The sequence below is a fragment of the Plectrocnemia conspersa genome, unplaced genomic scaffold (genome assembly GCF_051122295.1).
Source record: "Plectrocnemia conspersa isolate PC_06_02 unplaced genomic scaffold, ASM5112229v1 ptg000012l, whole genome shotgun sequence".
Lineage (NCBI taxonomy): Eukaryota > Metazoa > Arthropoda > Insecta > Trichoptera > Polycentropodidae > Plectrocnemia > Plectrocnemia conspersa.
In genome coordinates, this window is record NW_028277176.1 from 3,271,305 (window position 1) to 3,286,745 (window position 15,441).

At 28.6% G+C, this 15,441-nt stretch overlaps 1 protein-coding gene across 1 annotated transcript in view; it reads right to left on the reverse strand.

The window, feature by feature from the left end:
* LOC148227969 (agrin-like) overlaps nucleotides 1-15,441 on the reverse strand; it is a 497,006-nt gene that overhangs the window by 469,255 nt on the left and 12,310 nt on the right. The window lies entirely within an intron of this gene.

Sequence of the window (15,441 nt, forward strand, 5' to 3'; positions counted from 1 at the left end):
TTGAGGCACCATGACGAAATTCAGTACCAATAATGACCCAAGTGGGTATCGAATCTCAAACTGCTTCTGTGTTGACAACACGAAGTAATTTATATAAAGTATATTATTAAGAGATAACCGGAATGGACGGATTGGTCATCGAATTAGAATTCTTCTAATGGTGTTGATTCTGTCAATATCGTGACTAAAGTATTTTAGTAACAATGATTTATTTTACTTGGTCGGTCATGTTTCAATGTTAGCAAGTATTATATATATTAAAGATTTTATTAAAAAACTTAAAAATATGACAGTGGTAATTTTAAATTGCTGAAATATAGACTTTTAATATGCATATTTTATTATTTTTCAATAACGAAATATCAGTATTGTAATACGATAGCTTGTTTTTTTGTTTTCGAAAATCCATTATATATTCATACTTAACTTTTAAAAATAACATAACTGCAAACGTTAACGGCGCACGAACGTATCTAGTTAGCGCATATGCAAGTTAACTTCGAAATGTAAATTAAACGATACCGTGAAACACATTTGTTACTTCTACGCTCGAACTATGTTCTGGATTAACCCTACATTCTCCCGTTCGTAATTTACATCCAAACAATATTTCAGGTGTGTGTATACATAAGTTTTATAAACCATAATTCATACGTATTGCCCTCGGGGAATTTATCCACGGTTACTATTACGATTCGGTGTAAGTGGGGAATGTTTTTAATTGTGTTCACCTTGGAGTCGGAACTTTGTTATTAAACACCTTCATCGTGTTTTTTTGTTTGTGAACATATAACGTCATGTCAGCTAGAGAGTTAAAACGGACGTCGAGGGACCGTAATTTAAATTAAAATATATGCAAAAATGCGCTCTCGTTTCTTGTGAACGTATCGTGGGAAAATTAAAATAAAATAATTAAAATTGTACGCATATCTTTTATAGTGCATCAAATAGATAATATAGTACATATTAAATAAAGATATTTAAATTTAATATATTTACATATATTTGTTATATTTACTAATGTTTCTGTAACTCAAATAATATGATTTTTTTTAATTGAACAGTGATACATAAAATTTATTTTACATAGAGAAAAATGCTATTTTATTTTAGTTAAATAAGGAAAACTTAATTTATGATTTAATTGAGATTAATCCTTACAACAATCATTAGGATTTAAATGTTGATTTATGTACTGATTAAAAATATTTTTTTAACTTTTTTGCAGATTTGATATTTGAATTAATACATAAACAATAAACTTAATATAAAACACTAAATTAAATAATAATTTTGTCTGTAAAAATATAGTAACAACTACTTTGATATAATAAGAATATCAGCAGAAGCCATTTAACAGTTTAACCTCCTCAGACCCAGTGCACATTGCAATGAACACTAATTTATTGCTTGTTTTTGAAGTAATATTTGTTTTTTTTTCACTTAGACCGTTTTTATATTACAGTGAACATAATATTATTGAAAAATTCACCATATTATTTCAAAATACAGAAAATATATTTTTTTTTTTCTTATAATGTAAACCCTTTCGTGCCCAGTGGGAATACGGTTTCCCACTTTTGAAATTGCCCTAAAAAGATCAGTGGGAATTACGTTTCCCAATTTTATTCACTACTACCATCTAAAATTATTATTGGGTATTACAATAAAATATTTAAATACGTCATCGATTGAAGTTAAAAGTGGAAGTTGAGTTTAAAATAACACGGGCTGTATTATTTCGAGTGTCGTGTGTTAGATAAGTTGAATTTGTAACAAAACTTAAAAATTTTAAGGACAATAAGGATTTTGACGGTCGATTTGAGTTGTAAAGACATTTTTTTACAGTGTGATATATACATTAGGGGTGATTTGATCTGAATTTTAAATTAGCCTAAATCAGTTGATCGTCAAGTTTTGTTCGCTGAAACGCCGTGGCAGACCATCAAGCTTTTTGGCTAATAATGCCCGAGTATATATAAATATACTCCTAGAATCTGTAGGTAAGCATATGCCTCTAAAAAGTAAAACTTACAGAAAGTGTAGACTTTTTAGAGTAAAAAAGAAGGCGAAACAAACTAAATGCATGTGTAGAGGTTGCGATGTACCACTACGTACATATTTCACCATGTTTTGATCTTTTTAATAAGTAAAGATTTTATTTTTATTTTTATTTTAATAATATTTTTCTTTTACTTAAAATAATTTAAATAAATAAATTATTTTTTTAAAAAAGTTCCAATTGCTTTTTTTTAAATTTTTTTTTTCTATATTTCCTAATAAATAATAATGGCTAAAAATGCGAAAAAATTTTTAAAATAATGAAAAAAAATAATTTGAGCACGAAAGAGTTAAATAAATCAAATTTGCAAAAAAATTGATCTACGAAAAAAAAAATTCGTATGCAACTTTAGTGTACTTAATAAAATAATTTTACAAAAATGTTTTTTCTACGAAAAATAAACATTCTGCTTTGAGAATATTTAATTGCTAATTACGCAGCATTATTCAGAAAATATTAAAATATACTTAGCATTAAGAAAAAAAAACGCTTGCATTTGGGTTTGCCCTCGAAATGGCCATTGCTAATCTGTATTTGTTTCAAAAAACTTGCCACTTCTGTTTAACTCTTTAGCGCGCAAATTAATTATTTTGGAATTAAGGGTTAAAAAATTACTTTTTAGAACTTTTATTATATATAAAAAGTAATTTTAATAAAAAAAATTTAAAAAAAGAATTTTTTTTTTGGAAATTTCGAAAATTTTGTCGGTTCATATATAGACCAAAGGTCTATATATGAACCGACCACTTAGGGTGATATTTTAAAAATATGTTTATTATATAATGAACGATCAAATATTGGCACACAAATATAATTTATTGTTTGAAATATATTACATATACACATATAAAGAAATATTGTTAAAAAATAATTCTTTTAGAGTTTTGTAATGTTTTATTTTGATTTTTGATTTTATCGTGTTTTGGCCTATATCAACAACTTAATTTCATATGGTCGATATATCAACGAAAGAGCTTCCTCGATGACATATTGTGATGCTAAGGAAGATTTTATTATGAATAGGTATTGAATTATAGACCGTTATGTCGTCGGTCGATATATCGACCGTTTTCGCTCTTTGCGAGCTAAAGGGATAATCGTCCCATTGAAAATATTTTGACAGGTTATCATGCAAAGGGTAACTAAAAATCACTACCCTTCAGACAATTTGTGTGAGGATTACTTCAAAAACACTTCGTCTATGAACTCCTCTTGGACTTTCTGAGAGACTTTTTCAACTGGCATTTAAACTTAAATATCTACTTCAGAGTTTAACGCATCTAAATTAAAAGAGTTATTGAACTTGGACTAAAACCAAGAGAAGGACGCACCACTTAAGACCAGCGAAGATTGCAGAAGCTGCCGCTTCTCTCTTCGCATCTACTGGTCCAACTCGACGTCCGAAATCCAGAGTTCAATCTGCTGCAGAGACGCCTAGAATTGGCATTCGAATCTAGGTCTTTCATCAGATCAATAGTCAGAGACCTATAACACTCGTCTATCGTGCTGGTGAATAAATATGTATTTTAAAATATTGTACTAAAGCACATTTTCGGTGAAATAATTAAAATATATATCATATTTGTGGTGATTTCATTACCAAAATTTTTAATATACAAGTACTAGAATTTTTGTCAATATGAAAAAAATACTAATAATTTATATATGTATATCATATATTACAAATTATATTTACATCGTAATGAGATTGTAAACTGCATTTCTTAGGTTTTAATGAGTGTGATTATGCAATCAAATAGACGCCAGAAAAGCTAAAAAAATTTTTTTTATAAAAATATGTTAATTAACTTTTATTCAGAAAAATTAAAAAATAGTGTGTGAATATTTAGCAATAGCAAAATCTTAAATTAATTTATTTTCAAAGGTAAATCTGAAATATCGTGTGCTAAAATACTACAAATCTATATAGTATTATCAATACAATATTTAGAAATGTATTTTAATTTAATTAGGCTTTATAAAAAATAACATACATACATAGGTTGAGTATAGTTTTACAAATGTATAATAGTTTTTGCTGTTTATATGTAAAATTTGCTGTTTCACCAGCTTTCAACATGGTTAATTTGTAGCACCTAATTTGAATAAATTATATGAGTAATCCGATTCAGGGCAATACGTTAAACAATATGCTTTAGATTAACCTCAAGATTATTACATTTTACACCATTTTATCCCATAAATGTGTCAAATTTCCAGCTATCTATACGTTACACACAAAATTGATCGTTTGCGTCACATTATCTCATCTCAATGGTACGATATTACGTCGGTAATCGCAATCGACGTCTTCGGCCGCGTTCCTATCATTTACATTGGGTGTATCGAGAGCTGCAAGCCGAAAGGTTATTAATTCACCCACAAGCAGAGTATTTTACAAATATAATAACGTGTTTCGCTTATCTGATGAGTCAGTTCTGGCATTGGCAACGCATAATAACAAGTGTCTTATGGAGGTGCCCGTGCAATTGCTAGCTTATAATATCTGACGTGCGTTATTTATTGATGTTCGATACACCACCGCCGTTATATTTATTAATAGTATTGATTGGAATAAATAAAACAGTATGTTTGTTTCTTAAAGAGCATAAAAACTTACAGGTGGAGCGTTTAAAAGTAGCTAATAAAATATACGACGCGAATAACGTTGTAAGTTTTAAATACGTAGTCAACTTTACAGGAGGTGAAAAATAAATTTACATACGTTCATTTTTGGATTTTTTTAATATTATATTTCACAATTTATTTATTAGAAAGTTTTTTCATACATAACTAGTATCTATATGACATGATATTTGATTTTGTTAAGAATGAACTTTTTCAATTGTGGAATAACGTAAATTATGATGTTTTAACGCTGTGTCACTAAATGACAGCAAGTACCTATGGATCATTTATGACGTTTGTTAAAAACTTATCTACTAATACATCATGCTAAAACTAAATATTAGAGTATTTTTTTAAAAATATTTAATAAAAAAATTGACAAAAAATATTTAAAACGATAATGTTTTTTAGAAAACAACGAATTAGAAATTAAAAGCATTACATTTTTTCATATTAAATAATTTTTCATTTGCCGGTATATTATAAAAACTAGATTAGGCAAAATATCCGTCGAATATTTTGCCAATTCTATTTTTTTTATATTTTGGAGAAATTAGTTGAAATCGCAGAATCACTCATATAACGTTATTCAATCAAAATCTTAATTCAGACTTACGTTATTCGCGTCGCATATTCAATTATAGAATTATATTAATCAATTTGGTTTGTTACTGTTATATTTGATTCCATAACAATAAATGAATTAGTTTATTTAGGGTTCAGGTAATTATGTATATATTGCGTATTAAAATATATTAAAACTGACAGCAAACGCTTAGTCTAATTATGTACCTGTAAATCTTTTTTAATGTTCCGTCTTCAAGTCAACTGTTAAGATCGTAATATATAATTTAAGATAATTATATAATAAAGATTTTATCGGTACATAAAGTAAAGCGGTTATCTATACATAAAATCTATCTAAAACGAACCTATTTGAATCGATATTTTAGATACTTCATGAGAATATTTAACTGAATTAGTTAGTTAGTATTTAATAAATTATATGAGACTTAAAATTAAATGCAAATATGAAACTATTAAGCAGCAAGTTGTACGCCATAAAATATAATTTAATTATGTATATTATACGAAATATGCAACATGTTTCAGCGCGTGTTTATAACATGTAACATTAAACTTATAAGACGAAATTTATATTATTAACAACTTCCGGTTTATAAATTTTTTTTATGCAATTAGAACGCAATTTAATATTTTTGCAAAATTTTATATTAAATTAAAAAAAAAATTACAGAAACATAAAATTAGCCTAAAATGTATTAAAGTAACTTAGATCTGTTTAATATATTAGTCTCAATAATTTATTTAATACAATGATTTATTTATATCACAATCATAAAACATGATATTTATCAAAACCCTTTGCACGTCGATCGGGTGCAACTATTCATTCTCACGCACACATCAAAAAGATACAATCTCGATTTTGCATTCAGCGGGGACTATTATTAAGACCGAGTTAACGCGCTCAGTCAAAGTCCGAATGCATAATAAACGCATCGGATCTTTTGGATCCTTCATAAAGCCATCATTAAACCATAAAATATGGTCTCTGGCCATGATGGAGAGAGAGAGCAACTTTCGCGACTGCCCACGCGCCATCTTGGGCAAAAATCTTGGGTAATGAGACCGAGTGAGACCTAGTGGGTGATCCTGGCTGAATATCGTCATCATCATCATCATCATGATCACCACCCCTGAGGCTGGATGGGTGTGTGTCTGTTTGCATGTTCGATCTTTTTCAGAGCCTGTAATATCCTTTAATTGCCGGTTCAGTCCGTTTAACGATCGGCTCGAGAAACAATAAAGTGGACAGAAGTGTTAAGCTCGAAACAGATTTTAACATTCTTGAGTTAATTTTTTTTTCTGGGGCCTGTGGGTGATCCTATCAGTGTTCAGAAATACATTAATTTATGTGTTTGAAACAGAGGCATTTCAGTAAGATCGTATCAGAATACATTTTAACCGGGTAATATATATTTTAATTGTAAAAATATAATTTATCTGACAGTTGCTCGTAAAATTATTATTTATCAGGCGTCAAATGTCTAAAATATTTAACATACGTGATAGACTTTAACTGACAGTTATAAACGTTACTTTTTAAATAATGTAGGACACCATATTTTTTTTATATATGTATTAAAAATATTATTCCTGCCATTTATTAACACACTTTTTATAATTTGAAGTAAAAACTGTGTGAATTAAAGTAGTTATATTAAAAGTTGCAATGCATATATTATTATATATTTTAATAAAATAAAACTCCTTAGCATGTGTTATATTTTCACTGACGCTTCGGTGAATTCATATATAAATACAATTTTATAATACTAGTATATTTGTATTTGTACTAGTAAAAATATAATTGAACTGATATGCACTAGTTATATTATATGCTTCTTTAACATGTCCTAAAATTTTATTTTAAAGTACCTTACATTTGCTATTTAAAGTCATATCTAACCTAAACAAATTTAGCAAACTCAACTTAACCTAATAAAAGTTCAAAATCAAACTATAGTTATCGAACTTTTTTTAGGCCAATTCGTTTAGGTCTGCTTCGTGTTTGTTTTAATTTATTTTAAATATTGTAGTATTATGTAACCAAAAAAACAGATGCGCTTATAAAAAGATACAGTTTTACTGATACGGTGCAGTGAAATTGTAAATCAATTGCTTGATACATTTTAACGAGCTGAATTAGTGAAATAATATTTAAACTAGTAAAAATATGACTACTAATTATATACATTCACTTTAACATTTTTATTTACATTTAGACAAACTATATAAATATAGCAAAACTACGCCAAAAAAAAGTGAAATAATATAATTACACAACATATCGTTAGTGTTTCTTTTAAAGAATTTTTTGAGAAAGCAGGAATTTTTATATTTCGGAAAAATTTGCTTATTTCTCTAAAATTTTTAGATTATTATATTTAGATATTTTTTTACTGCTGGTGTGTATATGCCAAAAGTTTAAAATATGCATGTTTTTTTGAAAACTTTTAATAAAGATCGGATGTATTTGATTGGCAAAAAATTATTAACGATTTTTTCAACTACTATAATTGGCATTTTCCTTTTTTAAGTAATCTCAAAACTACGAACAGCTTCGCGTAGGAATCGGCAGATTACAAATATGTATGGGGCTTTTTTTTAAATATATTCAATTTCCAAATAAATTAAAACAGTAAAGACATTTTTCATAAATAAAGATATCTACAATAATAAATTTTATTTTTATAATCACATACTATATATAAACATTTATTTTATTATTAATATGTTTGTACTCATATTTCTTGAAAAATCAAAAACATTCAGAAACCAAAATGCTTACCTAGGTTTTTTAATAAGTACTTTTAAAATATTTAATTTAATATTTTCAACATGACAAATTGCCCTATAAATATGTCATATCGACCACTTTAGAAAACCTTGATACTAGCTAAATTTTTGGGAATTTCCTGTGACTATTATATATACACAAAATTTTACTAAATATTTAAATATTACTTTAAAATTTTGTTATTAATATATATATTATATATATCAAATTTTTTAAATTCATAAGTAAAACATCATTACTTAACCCTTTGTGTGCTAAGTACGGATAAATCCGAATCACTGTATACGGTTCTTAAGTGCGAAATTCGGATTTATTTCACGCTCAATAAAAAAATGAAGTGCTAAATTAATTTTAATAAAAATTCACGTAATGAGTAAATTTTACAGTAAACAATAAAATGAAAAATTTGAATATTGATGCAGCATAGATTGAATATAAACATATAAAAAAAAAATTACTAATTACGTAACTTTTTATTAAAATAAAATCAGCACCTCAAAGGTTAAGTCAATGCATTATTTTTAATACATAATTGTTTAGTTTATTATTGAAAAGCATTGAAACAATATTTTTATAGATAATAAAAGTAGTAAAATACTTTAAAATACTAAAATAAAACACACTCATTGCTCATTACAAATAATCACAATTAAATACAGGTGACTTTAAATAAAGTGTTTTTTTTTTATTAGGTTAAATATCATACTAAAGTTTGTCGATAATTTAACTAAAACCTTATATATAAAATACTAAATTATTATTGATTAATATATTTTTGATATAATAAATATATTTTACCTTTATTAAATTTTAATTTATTGTATCACTAACACATTGACTAGTCTATATGCATATTAATTAAAGACATGTCGATGGCGTTGTATTAATTGCTCGCTAATTAAACGTCAAGCTGAATATTCAACGACTTATGAATATCTTAACAAGTCTTTCTCGTTCGTTTTAGATAGTTGATATCTCTTTTACGTCCATCGCTTATTGATTATGACCGACGGTAATGCTAATGAGATAAAGCCATTGTTTCGCGAACCTTATCTGGTTTCATAGTACAACACAATTAGCTCGACTGAATATTGTGACCAGCCCCCGAAACGATATTGAATTAATCGGTATCATTCGCAACCGACTTTCATTAGGTTTCAATTAGCTAATGGCGTAGATGAGCTGTTCTTTTTAATCAGCTGGTGAGTGAAATGCTTAGGCATTTAATTCACTCACTAATTGTGCCATAACAAAATTAAAAAAATATTCGTGTGTATGTTAAATTCACTACCAGTGTCCATAAATAAAAATAGCTGCAATAAGAGCCTAAAAATGCGCTTGTTATTTGCAATATTATATTTTTATTTAACAATTACACAATACCAAGAATGTCTTTAAAAACAATATTTTTTATTTTAATATCTATTTATTAATATAAAAGTATCTAATGCTTTGTCGTTAATGTCGTTATCTTATATATTATACATGTTTTTATTTTACTGTGTAGCATATTTAATATAATAATATATTTATTATATAATACATATGTACGTAGATTAGTATACATAATTCAGTAGTAAAAGTTGTACACAGAGTTTCACAGAGAAGGAAGATAGCATTAATTACCCTTACAGTGTTTCGGTGTTTATCATAGAACAGTGCGAGATTTATTATCCAAGAAAGCTCAGTCAATTCAGATAAATGTAGCAGAATTCGCGCTATAAATTTGATAGCTCTATAGAAACTTTTGCCGCTCTAGAAATACAAGTCTAGACTGTCTGCATAGAGATCTGGGCGCTCTATCGCGAGTCGGCGGACGCCTTTTGTAGATAGACATCTATCTACCCGGGCATACCTGTAAATTGAATTAGATATCGCGTTAAGAACAATTTTCTCCGCTGTTTATCGGTGGCTAACAATGCAACAGAGGTGGCTGTTGGGTTTGCTTAAGGAAACTTGTTCGGAATTTCAATATTTATACGACAAAGCTCGAAAGATTTATGGGGTTTGACGGCTAAATTAATTTCGTTCGCGGCTAATTACGGTGTTAACTGTTTTGCAACGTGTCGCTTCGAATATTTGTTATTCAATAAACGTGTTATATGCGTAAAATAAATAAAAATGAATTATTGCACTCTTGTACGTCAGTATCGTAATTGTTTTATGCTAAATATGTTCATGATGTTTATTTATTACCTATTAATGTGTCTCACTAAATTAATCTGTGAAATGGTAATTTAGTATTTTTAATAAATTAATTTTTAATTTATTTTAATCAAATTTACAGCTGTTTAATATACGATTACAATTGAAACTTTTAGCATGAAAAGACACAGTTGAAAATTAACCCATTATTAAATACTTTAAAGTGCGTCGAAAAAAACGGTTTATATTAAATTTATTGTGGTGCTAACGAAAATCTTTTCGCAAAGTGCATTAGTTAGCAAGTATTTAGCAAGAGATAAAAGTCAAAAAAGTTTGATAAAGAAGCCGAATAAAATCTTTAAAAATGATTTGCTTAGCTAATAAATTGCCTATTGATGTTACATACAATGTGCTCAACACTTTTAGCAAACGTTTTCGCGAAAAGCTTAATAGATTTAATTAATTGTTGTTTACAATCATATACGACTTTATTAATTTATCTTTGGGGAATACTTTTGACGTATTAATTAATAAATAAAATATTCACGTCACTCAAGTCTACTAATGGCTTTACGTTTTAAGACAGATATACACGGATAATAAAATAATGAACAAGGAATTGTATAATACGAGGGCATTAAACGCGCTGTCAAATTATAATTGCGTAACGTCCTAATGAAATGCAAAGCAATAGGAGCACCACATACGGTCATATCTCGCAACTCTAACTAGAATGTTAACGGTTTTATTATGGTGCATACTTTTAAATTTTAAAAATTATTAAAATGTAAAATCTATTCCAAGCTCCTGTGCCACATTAAAATAGGCAGCAGGCCTTAGATTGCCCACCCTTAATTTAGAGAGTAATTTTTTTAAATATTTGATCTATTTTTATTTAAATAAGCTTATGCAATAATGCTTTAAGTATTTTATTAGTCCACATAAGTTTAATATTTTTTGTACAGTTATCTAATGGTATGCTCTTTTTTAAAAGGTAAATTAAATGTTTACACAGTTTTGTATAAATACAATTTTTATCACTACTCTGTTATCAAATTTAGCAAGATATTTATTTTTTATTTATGTTATGTTTTGTACAATATATTTTATCAGAATGGTATTTCGTGCAATTATATTGCAATACAGAAGTAGCATTTCTAGTATCTTTATATAATATTTATCACGAAAAATACGTGGGTTTTGTAAATAGCTTTGACTCTGCTTTTTAAATAAATTTTGGTATTATAAAATCATAATTTTTATAGTAATCATTATTAAAGGCTTATTAAAAATTTAAAGAGAAGACAGAAAAAGCATTTTATTTTATTATTAATTTTATTGTGATTATCTAAGCATTTTACATGCAGAAACATTAGAGGGAGCACTTTAATATTACTTTTAAGCCGTTTTTTTATATCAAAAATAATATTTTTTATTTAAGGTAGCTCAAAACATACATTTAAAATTTAATCCTTGTAAAATATACTTCCATCTGCGCAGTTATACATTTAAGCAGAAACAATGAAACCATAGAAAAATAAAATAACAATGCCGTACTAAAAGTAATTAAAAAATACTTGGCTAAGACAGTGAAACAATTGTAGAACGATACAAATATTTGTAATTAAATAATTGAATAAACGATTCGATTCACATCAACTGGAAATTGCGATACATATTACGAAATTTCTGCTGCTAATTGTTTTCAAGAACTTAAAACACTTTTATTGAATTAGTATCGCGTAAATCATAAAGACCATACGCGAATCGTCCGAAACAATTATGGAAAAGGCATAAAGCAATCTCTTCATCTAATATTTATGCGTTTAACATTAATTGTTATGCCATGGGCAATAGGCTTTTATCGCCTCACGTCAGTCAATCGCCGGCGATATAATAATTTAATAAATTTTCCAGTGTGTTTAATTGATTTATGGATCGTGTTCAATTGTGGCGCTTAAAACGTTTTAGATGAGCAAAAAATATAAGTGTGTATCGAAACGTGTTTAATTCGTTAAACGCTTGTCAAAGCGCACCATGACAGTCTATCGTTAGCGATACAATAATTTAATCCAGTGTGTTTAATTTATTTGTGGATTATGGTCTATAACGGCGCTTACGACACTATAATTGATCCAATGGGCAAAAAAATTGAAGCAGAATGTGCTCGATCCGTTAAACGGTTGTCAAAACGTCAGCCGTAACGAAGCTTCCAAGATGTAAAAGCACTTAAAGAGTGGCGAACGCGTTTTAAAAAAGCGTCGAGTGCTTTTCACGTTGGGTAACCAACGATGGCCGGGTTCCTCCACTTTGACATGTTTCTATGTTTGCTGTTGGTCGTGTGTTTGACCAGTGTGAAGAAGTAATTGCCAACGAGCGGCGGCTGTTGACGACACTAGACAACAACCTTTGACAATGTTGGGTTAGTTAAAATGTCGATGAAATGTTAAATTTGTCAACAAAATAAGAAAATTTCACTTAGCGCCTTTTAAATTGAGTACAAGTGAAATGCCAAATCATACGAAGCTAATGTTTTGCATACTGATCCATTTATTAAAATATTGAATAGCTTTCATCCGTAATTTAATTAAATACAAGATTATTAAAAATTATAAACATATATTTGGCTATTATGATTTCTTATCATTAAAACATTAAACATCGTTATAAAAATGCATTCTTAATATATGAAAATGTATAAAAATATTTTTTTTTAAATAATTAAAAACATTCAAAGTATTTTTCTCTTAATCTCAAAGTTATCAAAGTGGAACATTAAAAAACATTTTTTTAAATTTATTTTTATTAAAATATTAAAGAATCTGATAAGCAACAAAATTTCCAAGCGTTTAAACACATTCGCTCGGCGACAAGTTACAAATCTGTCTCTTCCATAAAATAATTTTATCTCCGAATTCTCTCAAACACAATCTCGATCTAAGGAGTTTGTCTCCGTTGAATTCTCTTCCAAATAAACGTACATATACATATACATATAATATATAATACACACACACAACACAAATACGACGCGAGAGTGAGAGTGCGTGGGCAGAACCCTCTTTACATCTTCTCCGCGTTATTAGCCATTTATCACAATTCGAATTCCGGAAATAACCGCATTCTTTCGTGAGAAATCGTCTCTCTGATTTGCCCTTTTAAATCATCAAATTGATATATGGGCACTTCACAAAAAATGCCTCTTAACGACCCTTGTGTTTCGAAACTATCCGCTTAGAGGCAAAACTTTTCTCCGGTGCCTACCTACTTTAGCCATTGTTCTACTAAGGAATTGCTATGTGAGACCCAAGGTGAACCTCGCCAAGTGCGCCTCGTACATTATTAACAAAGATGAATATTTTATGTGATCACCGTGTGCCCACGAGCGACGTAATTCCGCAAACTTAGTCATAGTCGCGTGCACCTTGTTTGCTGCAATGCTCAGATTTTGATCATTGAAATTAAAAAAAATACATATAGATTGAGAACCATTGGTTCCTACAATACATGCTGCTATAATTTAGTCATCATAATTAAAATATTGCGTGGGTGTTTTGAATATATCGGTTGATGATAAAACAATTGTGTGTTGTTTGTGTGTATTTAAATTAAAAATTAATGTGATGCATTAAGCATTGTTGTGTCTATGTACTCATTAAAGGTACAAGAACAGGTATTAAATTAAAGCTATATGTATAGTTATGTATCATTATAAGAATAAGATGAGATTGTGTTAAAATTTTTATAATCACAACGAATGAAATATCTACGTATTGATAGATGCAGAAAATAAATATGTTTTTAATGATAAAATAGTATTATTTTAGTAAAAAATTGTCATTTAATAAATAAGTGTTAAAAAATAGCTAAAAATATTAATGTAAATTTAAAGAACACATTTTATCTATATTTATATGATATTTTACTACATTTGATTTATGTTTCGATTTTATGAATTTAGTAGTACCTTTTTTTTATAAAAATAAATTTGCTCGTCATATTCAGAATTTTGATTTTTGCAATTCTATCTAGATAATCATATTAAATAGAACGAGCATTATTTTCATACTGTATGATGTTATATTTTAAAATTTATTATAACATAGTTCAATATTCCATTGCCTGCACTACATTCTCTGGAAGTTGGCCAAGGTTGGCCAAAGACGGAGAATATAATAGGTTACTTCGATCGGGTTCGGTTCTGCCCGCTCTAAAATCTCTCGAAAATTGTCCGAGGTTACCGAGAACAGGAGGTAAAGTTGAAATTATTCAGTCGACTTGGCCAGCTTCGAGCGCTTCCGAACATTGTCAGCATTATTTTTCGAGTCAAAGGGACAGAAGTCGGAGCTGCTCTTTTAAGCGCGAGCGGTGAGACCCTTCCGCTTTCGCTCTCTAGAGTGTTAAGTGACAAGAGTGAGATTTGGTGTTTCGAAAACTGAGAGAGAACGAGTAACTCGGTGCAATTTTAGTATGCGCGTAGGCGTCCTATGGTTAACACGCATGTCGAGCGCTGCATCGTGGTCACGTGGTCAAGTTATAATACCACATGCTTATCGGGGACTTCAACAGACTCTTACTGACATCTTTGAATATTTTAGGGCACCAAAATAAATTAATTATATTTTTGATAGTATATTCTTCTAACAGATATCGTTATTATATTTTTTTCATATAAAATTAAATAATAAGTGGTACTTAATTTTGTTAAAAAAAATTGTTTCGAATATTCCTATGTATTTTCCTAGATCGGTTTATATAAATGTCACACAATAACGAATTCTTATTTAGAATCGATGGCGACAAATTCTAGGATAGTTACAGATGTGGTGGTAATATTCTGAAGTATAATTTTTATGGCATTTTGCAAAAGCCGACAAAGATTTTGCGTAAATTGAATATTTACGACCGAAAAGTTTTCATTGATATTGTATTGGTGAGTGCCCACATAAATTTTTTAATTATCAGTAGTGTAATTTTAATAATATGACAATTTAAAAATTGTTATTATTTGGCACATTTTTCGATCGCGCGCAAATATGCCGGCAGTACGTAACAGAAGCCGCCGTCCGGACGGTATATGCAATTTGGGACAGTGTGGTTGCTTACTAGAAGTCGTAGATCTTGGCCGACTTCAATTGTAACTTTGGTTCGGACAACTTCCAGAGAGTGTAGTGCAAGCATAACGGCTGTAATTGATAAAAATTGAAATTAATAAGAAAAC